The sequence below is a fragment of the Corvus cornix genome, chromosome 4 (genome assembly GCF_000738735.6).
Source record: "Corvus cornix cornix isolate S_Up_H32 chromosome 4, ASM73873v5, whole genome shotgun sequence".
In the NCBI taxonomy this organism is placed as follows: Eukaryota; Metazoa; Chordata; class Aves; order Passeriformes; family Corvidae; genus Corvus; species Corvus cornix.
In genome coordinates, this window is record NC_046334.1 from 21,132,644 (window position 1) to 21,149,983 (window position 17,340).

The 17,340-nt window shown below is 39.2% G+C and overlaps 1 protein-coding gene across 4 annotated transcripts in view; it reads left to right on the forward strand.

Moving 5' to 3' along the window:
* The window catches only part of BMPR1B (bone morphogenetic protein receptor type 1B), a 234,428-nt gene that overhangs the window by 180,079 nt on the left and 37,009 nt on the right, over positions 1–17,340 (forward strand). Inside the window, exon 1 of one of the 4 annotated variants that reach the window (XM_019293208.3) lies at positions 13,865–13,915. The exons of the other annotated variants lie outside the window; for them this stretch is intronic. The gene's annotated coding sequence lies outside the window, so the exon portion shown is untranslated. Of the gene's footprint in view, positions 1–13,864; positions 13,916–17,340 lie in introns of those variants that run through there. 4 annotated transcript variants of the gene reach the window in all.

The window sequence follows — 17,340 nt, forward strand, 5'->3', positions numbered from 1 at the left end:
CACTGAATGTGTCTGCTCTCAAATATGTCCATCAGCATCTATTCAGTGTATGAGAAACAGCACTGGACTTGAAGGCTGCACTTCTGTCAGCACTTAGAAGACTGAGATGAGAACTGGAGTATCATTTTAAAAGATACAGTGGAGACATGCAGAGCAGTTTAAAGCCCAAGTGGTTAGACTCAGAAGTTTCTCACCCCAAATTGTCATTGGTTCAAACATTTTTAAAATCATTAAATAATAGATGGTATTTGTTGGACAAAATCCCAGCAAAGGGCAGCATTCTGTCTTCATATGAAAGTAATCCCAGTGTATTGTGAGAAACAAAAGGCAGTGTTTTGACTGAGAGGATTTCAGCCCTCCATCTCTTCCTTCTGTTAATGAATAAAGGCAAACTTCTGGGAGACAGAAAGGCGGTATTGGAGAAAGAATTAAATAGGTGGTTTACCTCTGCTCTGTAGAGCATGGAAGTAAATCCCATTGTGAAACACTTGAAACTAACCCCCAACATAAAAATTTGAATCAGTTTTCGGGTTATAACTTCCATTTAAAGTTATGTGAATGAAGATTAATATCTGAGCTGGTGAATAAAGAGGGGTTTTCTTTGTAGGTGTTTTTTGGCAAAGTTTAACTCTGATTCTAGTAAGATTTTCTTCAGCCTTCTCATATTATTCTGTGGGGAACAACATTCATACTGTCTTATCCTAGCAGCATATACTACTGCAAAGTACAGATCTCTATGGAGAATGAGGCCGGTTGCATGAGTTGGTCCCACTTTCAGGGGCAAATATTTATGAAAAATAATATATTACACCACTCAAAGTATACCTGTAGATTCCCTTGGCAGCACTACTCACTGCAGTCGGTAGCAATTACTTAAGATTTGCTCTGTAGATTTTATGTGTTCTCTACCTAAATATTTGTTCTGTTCTAACAGCAAAATATCCTACAGAATGTTGCTCATGACTGACATTTTGACCACTAAGTGTTGAAAGACAGGGTAAAAAAGGCTGGGCATCTGATACATTCTGATCTTAAAAAGGTATTTAATACCCTGAAAATGTTACTGAAAAATGTATTTCTGTTGGTTTAAGTAATGACCCTGCCAGGTGGGCTGAAAGCAGAGGAGACAGAGAAGGAGTGACGAGTGGTTGTTAACAGTAGTGTGCTATGTGAAGCATGCTGAAGTTACCCTTAAAAGTCCAAACTGGGGATGAGGCTTGCTGCCAGAACTGGAGAGCTTTTCTTAAGGCTGCCCTGTAGCCTAGTAGAGACTTATGCATCAGGACTGCCATTTAATTCGTGCTAAATTTGTCTAATATTTGATGCTGAAGCTTAGAGTTGTTTTGCTAGCAAGTGCAATTTGTAGCCATATTGTACAGAGAACCACGCAGGGTTTGAAAGGCATCTTTAAACCTTCTCCTTCAATACTAAACTCAAGCAGCCCTGTGCTAATAGAAGTGGAGCTGTGGTGGAAATGAAAATGAGCTGCCCTAAGAAGTTTGCATGGTGTGTGAAACAGTGCACACTGCAACACAGCGGTGAGAGAGGAGACTCGATCCTTATGCAGCCTTGTTCCTTCATCCCACCTGTATTTTGTGTTAGTTACTTCCTTCTCTCTTCCTTGCTGTCTCTTAATAAATAAATGGAAAGACACACTATCAGCCTTCACACAGTAGAACGTTTTGAAAAGGTTTGAGTGATTGACTGTGAGGTTTGCTACTGAAGGAGAGCTACTAGACAATTCCCTTCCTCTCAAAATGCCACTTTTCTGTGATTCCGTGGGAAATATGCGGTGTGTCCTGCATTATACTTTTTGTCTGGCAGGGCTGGCCCCAGCTGTGGCTGAAACCCTTGTTTCACCTCTGGGATTTAATCATCAGTGTGAAACTGCAGCCTCCTTACATATTAAAAAAAGAAACAGAGTGTGGTTTGCATTAAGCCCTATTAAAACCTGGAATTACTTCTAAATGAATCATTGATATCCTTGTGAGACCAAACCTCTGAGGTAAGTTTGTGGAATGGGTATTTCCCAAATTTCTGCTGCCTACTGTGACAGTCTTGAATACCAAGAGGATGGTGGAATGCTGACTTGTGTTGGCTAGGACCCAGCAGATCACTTTATTTACACACCTAAATAGGGCTTTTGTGAATTTTTATCGTAAGTGTAGATATTTGACTGTCTCAATATGTCACATGACTTCCTGTAAATTTTCTCAATGCTAACTCTCCAGCATTTCCAGTTTTGGGAGAAAATACACTTTACTTGGCTTTTTCTTGCATTTCTTTTCAGTCTAATATGTGACCTTAGCATCCTATTAAAATGTGTAGATAGAATAGGAAATTCCCAATATTTGTTTTCATCATTATTCTTAGTTTTTCTCCTAGAAAACTGGAAATTGATATGATGGATAGAGCTGATTGAAAAGCTAAGACAATTAAAAAGCATAAGAAAATAAACACTGGCAGAAAAATGTTTGGATTTAGGCCCAAAATACTCACAAATTTGAGTTACACTTGACTAATAGTTTCAACTAAATAAGAGCAGGATTTTTGAAAATGTGAATACGACTTGTTCTCAGTAAAATGTAAATACTTTTCTTTCAAAATAACATTTCCATGTAAACATTGACCTAGCTCTAAGCAACAAACCCCAAAATACAATGATTTCAAGCAGGAGTAAATAATCTAGAAAAGAAACTAAATCCTGTGGTCTGAACAATATGCATTCAAAATGACATTTACAGGTTGGCTGGAACTGGAGGAAGTTTCCATAACTCATTTAAGCTTATTTCCAGTTTTTATTTTTAGTAGTCTCCAAACGTGGAAATTCCTTACACAATCATTCTGAAGATTTGGCACCTCTGTTTTACTAAAAAAAAAACCCAAAAAAAACCAAACAAAAAACCCCCCAAAATACTGACATGGAGAAAGAACATCCAGGGAGAATTATTACAGAGGTGAGAGTGAAAGAGAGAGGGAGAAAGTACACAGCCTGCATGTGAAACCAGATCCACCCACATTTTAACTGAGAGATTTTCAAGGTTCCTTCATACTTCCATACAAGCTTTTCCTCAGGAATATCTTCTCCTCTCACTCGTATGGTGGCATTATTGGTGACACTGGGCTCTTCAGGGGTAATGCACTTGCTGTGCTGCTTTTTGAAGCTGTTTTCAAGTTAAACAAAGCATCTCCCATGCCAGAAATGCAGATCACTCAGTGGCTTTCCTCAAACAGAAACTCCCAGGCGTCTCCTTCCATGAGCGCCCTGCAGGAGCGGGAAACACTTGCCTTATAAACAAACATGGCCCAGGGAGGCTGGCCTGCCGGCTTGCAAAAATAATGTACGCCGAGGCAGGGTAAATAGTTTACATCTCCTTCAGCCTCTGGGTTGTGTCACAGAGCTGCTGGTTGAAAGGAGAAAATCTACTGCAGCCTGAAACACGTGTCTTTGGAAAGGGAGGTTGGAGAAGTTGTGCTTTAGATAGCTTTTTGTGGAGAAAAAAAGATTTTCACCGATGTCCTGGCAAAAGAGCATCACTGCATCTGATTTTGGAGTGAGGCATCAAAACAGTACTCGGGGTTGAAGTGTTTCAGACACTGTGTCCTGCTTTTCTTTGCAAGGCAGGAAAATATTTGCTTCTAATTTGTATCTGTAATTAACAGGAAGTGCAAAAAATGAAGAGTGTATGCAAACCATGGGAGTACAGTGTGTCACCTCTCCTTTACTGCCTAAATGTAGGCTGTCTGCCCATAGGCAAAGAAGAGCAAAAGGTGTGTTGGAGATGTTTAGGTATTTTGGAAGGATGGGTCCAGAAAATGATTCTTTATCATTGTGTCCACGTCATGTGGGAGGAAACTTTGGTGACTGGGTTTGGACGGCTTAAATGGGAGGAGAGAACACCTGCCCTAATTCCACCAGCTGCCAGTTTTTCTTTCTTTACAACTTAAATCGGATCTGCAAGGATTATTTAGGTTCCAATTTCCATAATTTGTTTTTATTTAACAATAATATCTACACCTTAGGGAGGTCCCAGCACATGTGATTTGGGACTAGAAGATGAAGAGATCCCTCAACCAATGGGCTACAAAATTAGGAGTGGGGAAACACCTGCACATCCCTGCTGGCAGAGGAATTTTGATAGGAGTGTTTCTTTTGGCAAGAACTGCTCCCTAGCTGGTGTTCCAGTGGAAGTGGAGTCCTTCGCCGATACCCTAATTGCTGCAGGGTGGGTTGAGAAGTTCATAAGCAGGGCTAATAGCTTGAGCACATTGTCCTCGATCTGTTCTCCTTGGATGAACCCCTGGACACCTTTTGGTGAGATGAAGCTGAGTGTCAGCCTGTTGAAATCTTAAGTCTGGCTTTACTGAGGAAAGGTTGGCCCCCACCTGTCAGACAGCCCTGTGATGTCATCTGGAGGAATTTGGCGATCCACTGCTGAGGGAAGTGGGCAGGGGTATTGAGCTGACTTTATCCTGGAAAAGGGTGGAAGTGACAGAAAGGAGACACCAGTGGGATGATCTGTGTCTGCTGTAGGGCAAATAAAACAACAGTCGACATACAGGAAAACTGAAATTCTTTGAGGATGGGGAGAAGATATTTCTAATAGAAATTTTCTAATGCCTCTGCTCTATAACAGATTCTTCCCCATTCCCTCCTCATCTCTGAAATGGGTGGTTTTTTGGTTATTTTTCAATGTAGTGTGCTTTTTTCCCCTTGTTCACATATTTTTGTTTGAAAGCTCTCTAAAAGAAGTGTACAAAAGAATTAGAATCTGTTTTACTGAACTTTTTTGAACTTCTGTAAGTAATACAACATACAGATGGAGTAACATGATTATGCTGGTTTCTTGTAAGCACGTCTGAAAAGCATGGGTTTTTTCACCTTTAATTTGGCAGTATTTTGAACTATTCTAATACAATGATCTATATAAAGTACATCTGTTCCTTGCTAGAAGTGTGCTGAGCCTCATTTTGCCATGATTGTTATAGGCAGAAACTGAATTTACCTTTGGCAGAAGCAAATACTCCTGAGAGTGCTAAGGAGGAGAAACTTTGCAGGGAAAGGAAAAAGTGGTCTTAAAACACTTGATTAATATTATTGCTGAATCTGAAACCATTTTATATTAGTGAAGGGAACCAGAAATATGATGCTAGAATACTGTTGTTCCTAATCATCTCTTTCTGAATGGGTGTGAGGTTTTTAAGTCAAGGGTTTTGACTTCTTCCCAAGGTTCCCTAGTATTTCATGGGTTACAGAACAATGAATGTGAAATCCAGAAGGGATCCTGTTAATCTATTACAGTGCATGCTGGTCTTTGTTTCGCCTTAGTTTTTCATATCACAACTCAATTTATTTTCAGTGGGAACCAACATATAGGCAAGAAGCAGGGGAATTACTTCACTACATAAAATTTTTAATTGACTTTCTCTAACTGACAGAGAAAGAAAGAGGAATTCTCTGCAGGTGACAGCTTGCCTTGAAATGCTAAACCCATTGCAGGTGACAGCAAAACTAAAAATGCTTGCAGTAAAGCTGGAATTTCATTCTATAGCTTCAGGATTTTTAAAGTGCTGAAAATTTTAGATTTTGCCCTGTACTAAAGGTGTACAAACAGTCTGGAGAAATCACTGATTCTTTTCTGAAATGCAGCGAGCTTTGAATGGATTTGAGTCTTCTCAATTTGATAACTCACATTGACAGTGCTGTTGAGAATAGAACCGAAGAAATAGGGTTGTTTCTATCCTGAGTGCATCACCTGCTGAAACTGCAGCCAGCAGGATGTAAAATAAATTATAAAGTTCTAATTCTGTTGTTTTGGTATTTAACTCTTCCTCTTTTTGATACTTTTTCACCTTCTTTAAATGTAGCTTCTTAGGTTTGTTGATTTATTACAATTATTTTTATATAAGAAACTCTGTTGCTGAGTAAGAAAAGTATGTAGTTGATGGTACAAGAAAACGTTCTTTTTTTCCTCCTAGAGCATATTCTGGACTTTTCTGAACATAAATTTATTAACCTTATTCTTTCAAGTAGCAAATCAAAGGTTCACTGTTGCTTGTTTTCAGATTAGGTGGCTGACATTTAGTGAAGAAGTCATGTAGAGCCTACCAACACTTCATCTCTAGGCTTGATCTGAGCTTCATGTTTTTCTCATGTATGGAGTCGAGGTTTTAAACTCCAGTTCTAAGCCAACCTCCAAGAATATGCTAGCAGAGAATACCCATGACATTTCCTCCCCAGTAATACTCCCTCTGACTTCTCTTGGTACAACCCAGCAGCTGGAATGCGCGCCTTGGGCTCAGCTCCTGAAGAGGCTCCTACAGCCGTGTCTCACTATCAATTTGGCAAACATTAGTCATAGCTGCAGCTCAATTTCCGATCGGCATTCCTGGGTTTGTGCCATGTGTGTTCCATGTCACTTCTGTCGGTGAAAAAAGTAGGTGTTTGCAATGTGGGGCCCTGCAGTATTCCAAAGAACTGGTTTTTGGGTAAGATTAGTTAACTTTGGTGTATTTTATAGAAGAAAATGGCCAAGTCTGACATATTTTCTGATGTCACGCATATTTAAGTGTTTACGTTGATTTTCTGCTGAATATATTGCTAAATTTTTAAAATGTGTTTCCTTGAGCATGGTGGTAAGTTAGGGAGAAAAATGTGAATTCTGTGTTGGTATAAATCAACTGCCCTTTTTGGAAGGGTTTTTCTACTGTCTGGACATACAGATCAGTCTGGTTCTTTAACTCACCGAGACTGAACTTCTGTCCACCGGCTTCAGTCCAAGGGGAAGCTACTTTGGAAAGGAAGGTAGTGTAGAAATAGAAATTATTACATGTAGAAAAGTGTGAATGTCTATAACCATCACATTCACCCTTAAAAACTGTCTTTACCCTTTTCCTTCTTCATCTGACTGTAGCTCAGTGATAATGGTTGTTTTATCTGGTATGGTCCCTACCCAGGAAAGACTTCAGAAAATCATTCCTCTACTGAAAAGTTGGGTAGGGAATTGATTTAGCAGTGGTGCATTAAAATAACAGCAATAAGAAATACAAGCTGAGGGGGAGTAATTTCAGATGACTGTATGGGTAAATAATAATCCCTGTGCTTATTTACAGAATATCCTAATACTTTTCCTTATTTCTTAGTTAAGGTTAATCGAACCAGTAGTCAGGATGTGTAGCGTGGAAACAACCTCTTATTTGTCAGACGTGACCACCAACACATTCTTGAAGAATTCTGCTATTTTATGGAAGAAAGCTGACTTTTTGTATTCTTTTACCCTATATTTGGCATCTATTTCCTTACATATTCTGATGGAAAATGTTGCACAATTCATGCATTTAGGTATGTTAACAGTATTTATAGTGAGTTACAGTGCATTACACTAATGAAGAAGTTTAATTTTACATCTTTACCTAGCTGTAAAATAAACTATTTTATACAAATGAAAAGTTGAAAGCTTGGGAAAATATTTTTCTTTCTCTGTGAAACTACACAGCATCTCAGCTTGAAACACATATTTGCTGTAGGCCCCTTGTTCTTATGACTTGGAGTATTTTTAGAGATTGACTAGAGCTGAAAGAAGTGAAACTTAGCTGGATGACAGTTTTCATCTCTTTAAAATAGATAAAAGAAGAAAAGGGAAAGAAAAATTTATATTTTAAATTCATATTGGTGAGCATAGCCACCTTCTTTTCAGTGAGGCCTCTACAAGACCCACACTGTTGTACTTTGTTGGCATTAGTTGTAACTTCTGTTTGACTTCTGCTGAAGTCAGGGTTTCTAATTCAATTTTAATGGTTAATTGAAAAAATAAATAAATACATTAAAAAAAAAAACCTGAGAAAGATTAAAGGTTTAAAACACTGTGGAGGAAGTAGGTTGAGAAAAAAATGAGAAAAAAGGGTTATTTGAAGTACAGAATAATAAAATATGGGAAACATTGTTTTATTGTCATTATTTTATGATTATGATTATGGCTTATTTTATAATTAAATATGTGTGACCAAAATGTTACACCATGGCCTTGTGTTCATTGTGCACATGAGAAGAATGGTTACGAGCACCACAACTTTCATACTTACATTGCTTATATTGACATTATCATATTGAATAAGTAGCACTATTTTCTGTTTTCAAATGATTTCATTTCCACAGGGATTTGTTCAGTGCAGCTAAGTCTGTGTTCCCTCAATTTAGAGCCCTAACAGGTTAATTATTTATTAATACATGTTGTGTTTAGATAGAATATGTATCTTATATACATAATATATAAGCAGGATACTGGTTTGTTTCTATTTTTCAAAATATCCCAGCTAGATGGAATTAAACTGGTAGAAAGACCATGGAGGCACAGCTTCCCTTCCCCCAGTGCTTTTGCCTGCATTTTCTTTTCGTGGTGTCCATATTTCTGGCAATCTCTCTTGGGTGTTTGTACTTTGAACAGCAGGCAAAAGAATCACTGGAAAGTACAGCACTGTTTGGTCTGCTGTTATTCCTGTGAACTAACAACTCACAGTACAACTGGTTTTATCATTTCAGGATTGTTATTAGTGTGTGGGGTTAGGATAGGCAGATATCCTCTGGCTGCACTTCTGTTCTGTATTGTGTTATCCTCTGCTGTATTTCAAGTCTCAGGCCATTCAGGATACTCTCGATGGAGCTGGGGACAGAGGAATGTCTGCAGATGGCATTCTTCTGTCAGTCTTTTACTAAAAATTACCATCTGCAAACCAGAAATGCTTCTAAAAGAATGTAGTTGTTCACATCAGTGATTTGCATATGGGCAAGGTGCATCATGGAGCATCTGGGATAAGGTGCCATAGGTATTCATCACTTTGGGAAGAGGACACACTTTTGGTTTCAGCATGCCACAGCCTCACTCTTGTGTTATGCTACTTCGCAGGGTGCTTGAATGCAGCCTAGCTCTTTTCTTGGCTCCACAATGAAGCTAGGTGATGGCATGTTCAAATTTTTTAATTATTGTAGTGGCAAAGGCTGTTCATGTTAACAGGGTCTGTGTGATGTTGCTGAAGGCAAAATGATTTGTCTAGGGAACAGTAAAAGGCCATTTAAGGAGTGTGAAGAATTGCAGGTCCTGGAAAACACCTGCTTTAGGAGTACTGTCCTCTTAATTCACTTGGGCTTGCCTGATTGCTGGGAGGAGTCACTCACAGAAATCTATGAAATCCTGTTGGGAGAGTGATCTCTTTATTTATTGGAACAGACCCTCTCTCTTAATCCATGTCATAGTCTTTAGGACATTACTACCATATGATGAAACTGAATATTTTTATTGAATCTATTGTGTAGTGCCAGTGGACCTGAGAAGGAGAAATGATACTGGAGAGAACATAAAAGGAGTTTCTTTTCTTTTTAGATGGGCGTAGGAGAGTTCAATATTACCAGAAAAACTGCTTTGAACAATGCTGATAAAGAGGAGGTTTAATGAGGCTGGGGCTGTTTGCGGAAAATTAGTCCGCATTAGGGTATTATTCCTTCAGGGAGCGTTTATAATGCCAGCAGGAATGTGGGGAGGGGGGGTGGATCAGATTCCGGCACAACCTTGCAAGCTTTCAGCTGCCGATGCACGGTGCACCTGCGTGTTCCCCGTCTGACCTCAGAGCTGGCTCGAAAATCTCTGGCATCTGGAAGTGTGAGGAAAGATCAGGTTTTTCTTTTTTTTTGGGGGGGGGGGGGGGGGGGATGAAAAATCCATCTTTTTTTTTAATGCTTAGAAGGCCTTGTATTTTATATCTTTTTAAAGGATGCTGGAAACTATTTTGTGGGTATGCTTTTTAGTGGTTTGAGGTTGGGTTTTTTCTTTTAGTTTTTTTAAGCTAGTATCTTAAAGATCTCATAGTGATATGTCCAAATAGATGAATAATATTCAGTTAAAAAAGCTGGTTAGTTGGCAAGACTCAAGAAATTAATTTCATTCTCTTTTGCTTATCTCAGGAAGAATGTTCTCCTTAGCAAGTGCAGATTCGAACATGACAGCTTAGGCATTTATCTCATTTGGGGAGGTCTGGAATAGCATCTCATTTTCAAACTGTAGTGATGTGGAGATAAAATGTAAATACTGCTGTACGAAAATTGCCACTTCATAACCTTGTACTTCATCACTGGTGGCTGCGGTAGGAACTTGAAAATTGTAAGTGCATGTAATTTACATGGCTTGGATTTAACTGTTTTGTAATTACACTTTGATTTGTATTTTTTTATCAGACATGGTGGGGTGGTTAAGCTGTGCTGCTTATGAACTTCCCTGTGAGTAATTTCATGTTTTAATGTTGTGCTTATTAAATGCACAGATTTTCTCTTTTGGAGTTTAAAAGTTGTTCGATTTGGCATCTGTAGCTTATTTCTTGCAGTCTACTTAATTGAATAGCTTCTCTGTTTATCTTAAAATGCAGATAAATGGCTTTCAGCGCAGTGTTTATAGCTTAATAGTTCCTGAAATGAGAGTCAACATTATCTCCTAGACTCTACTAGTCATAACTAATGATCCCTCTGCTTACACTGTTGAGCAAGCCAGGAGACACTGAACTCTGCAGAGAGCAAGGGCCCTGTGCAGTGGGAGGATAGTTTGTATGTGATGGCGCCTGGTAGACAAGGCTTTCATGGCTCAGTAGTGTTAACTGGGAACCAAAATTTGTCCTTGGCCACCTCTAACCTCCAGCCTCCTATTACTGAACTGTTCTACGAGAATGGATACAAACCTGAGAGGGAGTTGACAGCGCACAGTGTTCTCGCTTCCCTCGTCATTTAAGGTAAATAATATCAGATTGCTCTTATATTTGCTTCAGTTTTGCCCATCAGAGCACATTGTGCAACACAAAGTCTTTGCAGAAATGGGCTATATTTTAATGTTCCAAACATCACTGGCAGGCAGCCTAAAAAAGGCATTGTGTTGAGGCCTGGAAGAGAATGAGAAAATAATTAGGCAGCTGGCAATTACTATATTTTGTTCTAGGCCTTTTTATATGACATTTGAATTTATTAATGAAAGAAAGATGATTTTTTGTATCTTCCTGACCTTTGGCTTAGTTGTGAATGGAGAGTGGTAGGCTTTCCTTTGTAATAGGGTTAAGTGCATGCTCTGGGAAGAGAGAAGGGAAAGAAAGAAAAGTGAAGTAGATTTACCACCCATCAGTAATGCTCTATTATTATTATTACCTTGGGAACAAAAGTTCCTTGTTTATCCATCAAATTTAAATAATATGGGGAGCAACAATGCCTCATGGTGTTAAGGGTTAATATTCTTCTATATTCTGTCAGCTTGTCAATATGACTTTTTCCTGAGTTTTTTTAACTTGCAGGAAGAGTATTTATTGGAAATTGCAGATGTAGGTCTTGTGAGGTAGATATCACCCTTGAAGTATTTCAGCCAGCACAGTGTTCTGTTTTCAAACAGGCAATCTAGCAGGAAGCTATTGCTGGTTTTTGGTGAAGTTCAGCTAGTGATATACAAAACAGTCTGTGTCCCTAATTCCTATGTCTCCACAGCCATCTAGTCCACTGTTTTGAGAGCTAATTAAATGTAAACATTTAGGTGGGTGACTGGTTGTAAAAAGAATTCTATGTGAAAGTTGCTGCTACTTAAAGACACTTATATCAGTCTTGTTTATGCTCCAGCTTCCATGTTTTTCATTGTTTTTCTGAGTTTTCACGTTCTCTTAGAAGTAGGTTTTGAGCTTTGTGTTGGCAGGGGAACAGCAGACTGGTACAGAGCACAGTCTGGGTAGCACCGCATGTGGTGCAAAGGGCACAGTGTACAAAGAAAGCAAATTCAAAACACTACTTACAACTCTGGAGATGTTTTTGTTGGACATTGCCATGAATGAGCTCCAGGAGACACAAGGCAGAATGAGCAGGATGCCCTCAGTGGGTTGAAGAGGAGGAACGTGATTGCTGCCAGGAGCACTAAGCAGTTTCTAGCAGGACCATGGTTCAGCATTGTGTTGGCAGAAATTTAGACATCCTCTATCTTTTTCACGTGGTACATGTGGTCTTGATAGAGTTACAGGCAGTTCTGTAAAGTAGGGTGCATCAGGAACAGACCAAAGAGTATGGAGGAGGAAAAATTTAGCCTTTGCCTCTGCTAGTATCAAATAGCTTTAAAAATGTGTGTGTAAGGCTCAAAAAAAGGAGTTAAGTATTTGAAAAGAAAAGACATGCAAATTTTTTGAAAGAGGAAATTGAAGGCAGCTTTTTTACTTTGTTGTTATGTTGTATAAAGTCTTGTTTCCTGCTTTTTACTCTGTGATATAATCAAATATCTAGATATCCTTGTTTCACTCAGCATCCTGAAGAGTTAGCTCTTCTATAAGAAACCAGTTAAAAGTTCGTATAGTTCCAGATTCGTTATGAGCATTTTCTCATAGGAATAAAGCTCCTATTTCTTTGGAAATAATCCCATTGGTAAACAGCAGCTGCAATAAACCTTCCACCAAGAAATTCGATATGTAATTCTGAATGTGCAGATATCTCTTTTTTTCATTACCAGTTTCCAAATGTGGAATTAGATTAGGGAATGATGGAGCAGAAACTGAAGTATCATTTTGTAGAGAAGAGCATTTCAGTACAAATGCCATTGAGCATGTTGTGACTGCAGTATCTGATGTTTGCAGCTTAATATGAGAAAGAAACATTAGTAACAGCATCTATTGGTCGTCTCTGACAGTTCCATGCTACCATGGAAATGATAGATGTTATGGGAAGGAGGTGTGGTGTATTATGACAATGTTACCTGGAATAAATCCCAATTACTGGATTACTTTTCCTTGCATTAAAGTTAAAAATTAACTAAATTATTTCAAGTATCTGAAATAATAATCTGTGTGGTTTTGTTTTTAAATAATACTGGTTTGTTTTATTTAAATATATGCAGGTCATAATTACAGAGAATTTTTAACAGTGGTTAGTCAACTTGTACAGCAAATACCAGGATCATAAATTACTCTCAGTGGTTACGTACTCTACCTTGGAATGAAATTCTTGCTATTCTTCCATGATGGGACCAAATTTTAATGCTGTTTGATGCTGTTTTATCAAGTTTCCTATCCTTTTTTTGCTTTGTTTGGGTTTGTTTTTTCCTGTTTGTTTATTTTTGTTTGTTTGTGTTTTGTTGGGTTTTTTGTTGTTGTTGTTTCTTGTTTTTGTTTTTTGTTTGTTTTAGTTTTGTGGGGGTGTTTTGTGTTTTTTTTGTGATGTGCTATGATAAAGCCAATGTATCCTGGTAGCAATGTCATGACCTCTTTGCTGTCTTTTTCTCTGAAAAAAAAAATCCCAAATTGCTGGTTTCATGCCATTTCTTTTCATAGTCTGTTCTCAATTGGCATTTTTTGTACCAGGGGAAGCCTAAAACCCATTGAAACCTCCTTGTGATTGCTCTTATTGGCAAATACCTATTGAATTGGGTAAATGAGGGCCAGGCCATTGTGGTTTATCCTGTATCACAAGTAGTCACACTTTAAAGGGAGGTGAGGAGCAGAAGGCTCCAACTTCAGCGTGCATTTTATATACTGACCTTGGAAGGCATTGCCAACCATCTGGAAAGAGTTAGAAATTCTGTTTTGCTCAGGATCTTTGTTTGATTTGCAATTCCAGGATTTTCTTTTTCTTTCACCTTTTTACTGTCACATCCTATGTAGCCTGAATACTCCTTTGCGCCTGGCTGAAATAATATTGTTTGCCAGCTTACAATCAAAGCGAGCACGGAGGAAAACAGCTGAGCCGTATTAAGCAGAGGCAGTCTGGACTACATTTCTTTACTGCTGAATAACACGCCACAGGTGCAGGATTAGCCCGGCCTACGGTGCTGTGTTTGCTTAGCAGAGCCACCCTCTGCCTCCTCACATGACTCTCATCCTCGGGGAATCTGGCAGCGATGTAGCGAGCGCGCGGAAACTCGGTGTAAGTAGAAGGCTTTAGCTTTTCAGCTCACAAAGCACTTGTGCTTTCCCCCCCTCATCCTTCCCTTTTTCTTCTTTTTACTTTCTTTTATTTTCTTTTTAATTTTTTTTTTTTTTTTTTTAAAGCCTGGTTTGAGCAGAGCACTAAAGAGACTGGGAAAAAAAAGTAAAACAGTGAAGTTCAGTGGGTTCTTCAGAAAGGTCAGAGAGGGACTGAAGGAAAAGCAGTGTTACTGGTGTGCTGGCAAGATGTGGGGCAGCAGGGAGCCAGCTGCTCGTGATGCACAGGGTCTTGTGTTTGCAGCTTTGGTTCCTGCAGGGACACACACACACACACACACACACTGGAGATTTCCTATTCATTTGCTCAGACTGGGGGTCAGAGTTTGTACGGTGTCAGGAGACTGATGCAAACCTTTAGGTGCACTTTGGTAGGTTTAGATTTAAGGAGAAGGGTGGTAGATTATCGAGAAAATACTGCAGATAAAAGATTTCCTGTTTTCCTTTTTGGTGAGAATTGAGGTAAAAAGAGATTTTTGGAAGAGCTAGTACCTGGAAATCAGCCTGATATTAAACTTAAAAAGATGTTTCACTTTTTCTCCTTTATATGAACCTTTGGATTTGAAGTTAATTTAAAAATAAATTTTTTGGCAGTACTAGGCTAATTTTGGTGCCAGGTTTACATTGTGGGCATAAATTTCAGAGGTGGGACTGGTTTTAGCCTTAGTGATAGTCACCATTTTGTCTAACTTTAGAGGTAGTTTGGTGACATATAGTGCATGTGTATGTCAGTAACGCTTATTAAAATGCTGCATCTGTTCTGTACCTTTCAAATACTAGTTAATTGGAAAAGTAGCCAAATAATAAAAAAAAATGTACTTTTTCTCCTACTCATTGCTGTTCATATCTGGCTGGGCGCTGGAAAAAAAAAAACATTTTACATTTGACCAGAATTGTAGAGAAATCTGTAGAGAATGAAAGAAAGGTGGTCATGAATCTCTTGAAAACTTCTGGACAAGGAGAAAAGCACATGGGATACAAGTTTGCGAGGGTGTTTGCAGTTCACATTTCTTAGGCTTCGAGGTTGTGTATGAAGTGTAGTTGTGAGGATATATCTGTATGACGTTGGAAAAAAGCAAAGCAAGTAAAGCCAGTGGGGCTGAGGACTGGTTCCTCCTCTTCCAGAGGCCTGAGTGGGCAGGCAGGCATGGAAGCCTGTCAGTGGGCACTGGTTGATGGGCTGGGGGCAGTGGCAGTGGCATGGGCAGCATACAGCCCCTTCCTGCCCAGACAAACTCTGGAGCATTCAGACAGGGAAATGCTTTTAGGCTTCTGGAAAACCATAGCGCTTATGTCTGTGGTCAAAATTCATTGCTGTTGTTCCATGCATGCAATTAATTTTGGTTTGCAGTAGAGATGCTTTCCTCCCCCTCTAAATGGATTTGTTTGTTTTCTGTCAAAGTGAGTAAGTCAATGACACTTTCTGTTGCATTCGGCTGTGTTTGCAGAAGATAAGGTTTGTCCCTCAGCCCTCGTTTATGAACACAAAGATCTTCTTCATCGCTTATGGTTTCCACACATGCATTTCAAATCCCTGCACAGCGTGTGTGGTGAGGCCAACAGTAGCAGCGGTCAGTTCAATGCAGTCCCTGCCTTGGCAGCCTAACAGGGCAAGAATTTATACTGTCACTTGTTCAGTTTCATAAAACTCTGCCGGTGACCTCTCAGGGTGGCATTTGCCTCCAGGCAGAAAAAATTCTTGCAGATCCTTTGAGCACTTCTTTCAGCAACAGTTAGTTGCTGAGAGTGTCGTAAACACGTGGGATTTTGGGAAGCAGATGGCATTAATCCATGAACATTATCAAAATATACTAGTTATTTTTTCAGACACCAAATAATCTGTCCTCTTGGAAGATAGACAGGCACTTGAGGAAAAGTTGGAATGAGAACTGATAGGAAGCATCATCATCGCCATGATTTGGGAAGCAAGATAAGCTAATCAATAAACTGAGTTTAAAGGAAGTTATATATGTATGGGCACGGAATTTTGAAAAAAAACCATTAAAAATATAGCATGCTTATACCATAACAACTATATGACAGGTCTCTTTTTGTGCATATCTACACTATTTAATTTATTCTTACGAGAAGAAAAAAGGGAATAATACCAATGTAGCAGACATTAGAAAGGAGTTGGTAATTTATGAAGTAGGTTGCTCTTTAGGCTGAGCTGGGGTTATGTCACGTTTACTCCTGAACAGACAAACCCAGTCAGTCTGAAGGGCACTAGCACCTCTGAATAGCATTGGCATTGGTTTCTGCAAGCATGGCATGTGCACATGCTAATTATATTTTAAAATCCAGGTGCAGTCTTTGATCTTGGGGTGAGAATGGGTGGCTGATATTTTTATCTTCCAGGCACTATTTTTGTCTCAACTGCATGGTGCTCTTGTGTTTCGTCTCTTTTGGAAAGGGAGCAGGAGTGACAGTGATTTATTAAACATATCTAAGAGAGCCATGAGGTCAAAGCTGTCTCTTGCTCTTTCTTTTAAAGTCCATTTTCTGAATGCCTCAATCTCAATATCATCTGAAATGATAATAAGTAAAAATCTGCAGCTTGCCCAGTGCAATCTTTGCTGCCTTCCTAAAAATCAGATAGCAAAGCATGGATTAGTAGCAGTGGTATCACACTGCATTGCTTCCCATCTGTGTGTTCTTTCCCCTGTTTCTGCTGTTCAGGAGAGTTTTCAAGATCACTTGTAGTGACATTTGTATAATCTGGTGGTCACATTCGGTGTTTGCTGCTTGGAACTGCAAATGTGTGTGGTGATTTGCAGCTTAGAAACAGAAATAACTACCTTAGGACCTTAACAGCAGTCTTCCTGTATTTTTTAAAAATAAATATTTTTTAAATGTAGAGTGTGGCACAGACTCTACTGTTTGTTAATATCCAAATTGCCTGTTTGACATCTTTGTACCTTAACTTTCATCCTCTGTTTTGAGCACAATTTAACTTTAGTGAGTCTATGTTGACTACTCCTGATGACTTTTTTGTCGTCCGTCCATGCTGACAGAGATGGCCTCCAGAATGAGGTGCTCCATCATTCTCCTTTCACAAAATATTCTGACTTGGAAGGGATCCTCAAGGATCACCAAGTCCAACTCCTGAATGAATGGCCCATATGGGGACCAAACCCACCACCTTGGTGTTATTACTGTACTCTAACCAAGTGAGCTGATCTCAGCGATTAAGGTCAGGCTGACTGGCCAGTAGGTCCCTGGGTCCTCCTTCCTGCCCTGTTTGAAAACTGGAGTGAGATTTGCTTTTTTCTGGTTCTCATGCACCTCTCTGGATTGCCACAACCTTTCAAAGATAGTAATGAGTAGACTCATTCTGGTGTGTGCCAGCTCTCTCAGCACTCATGG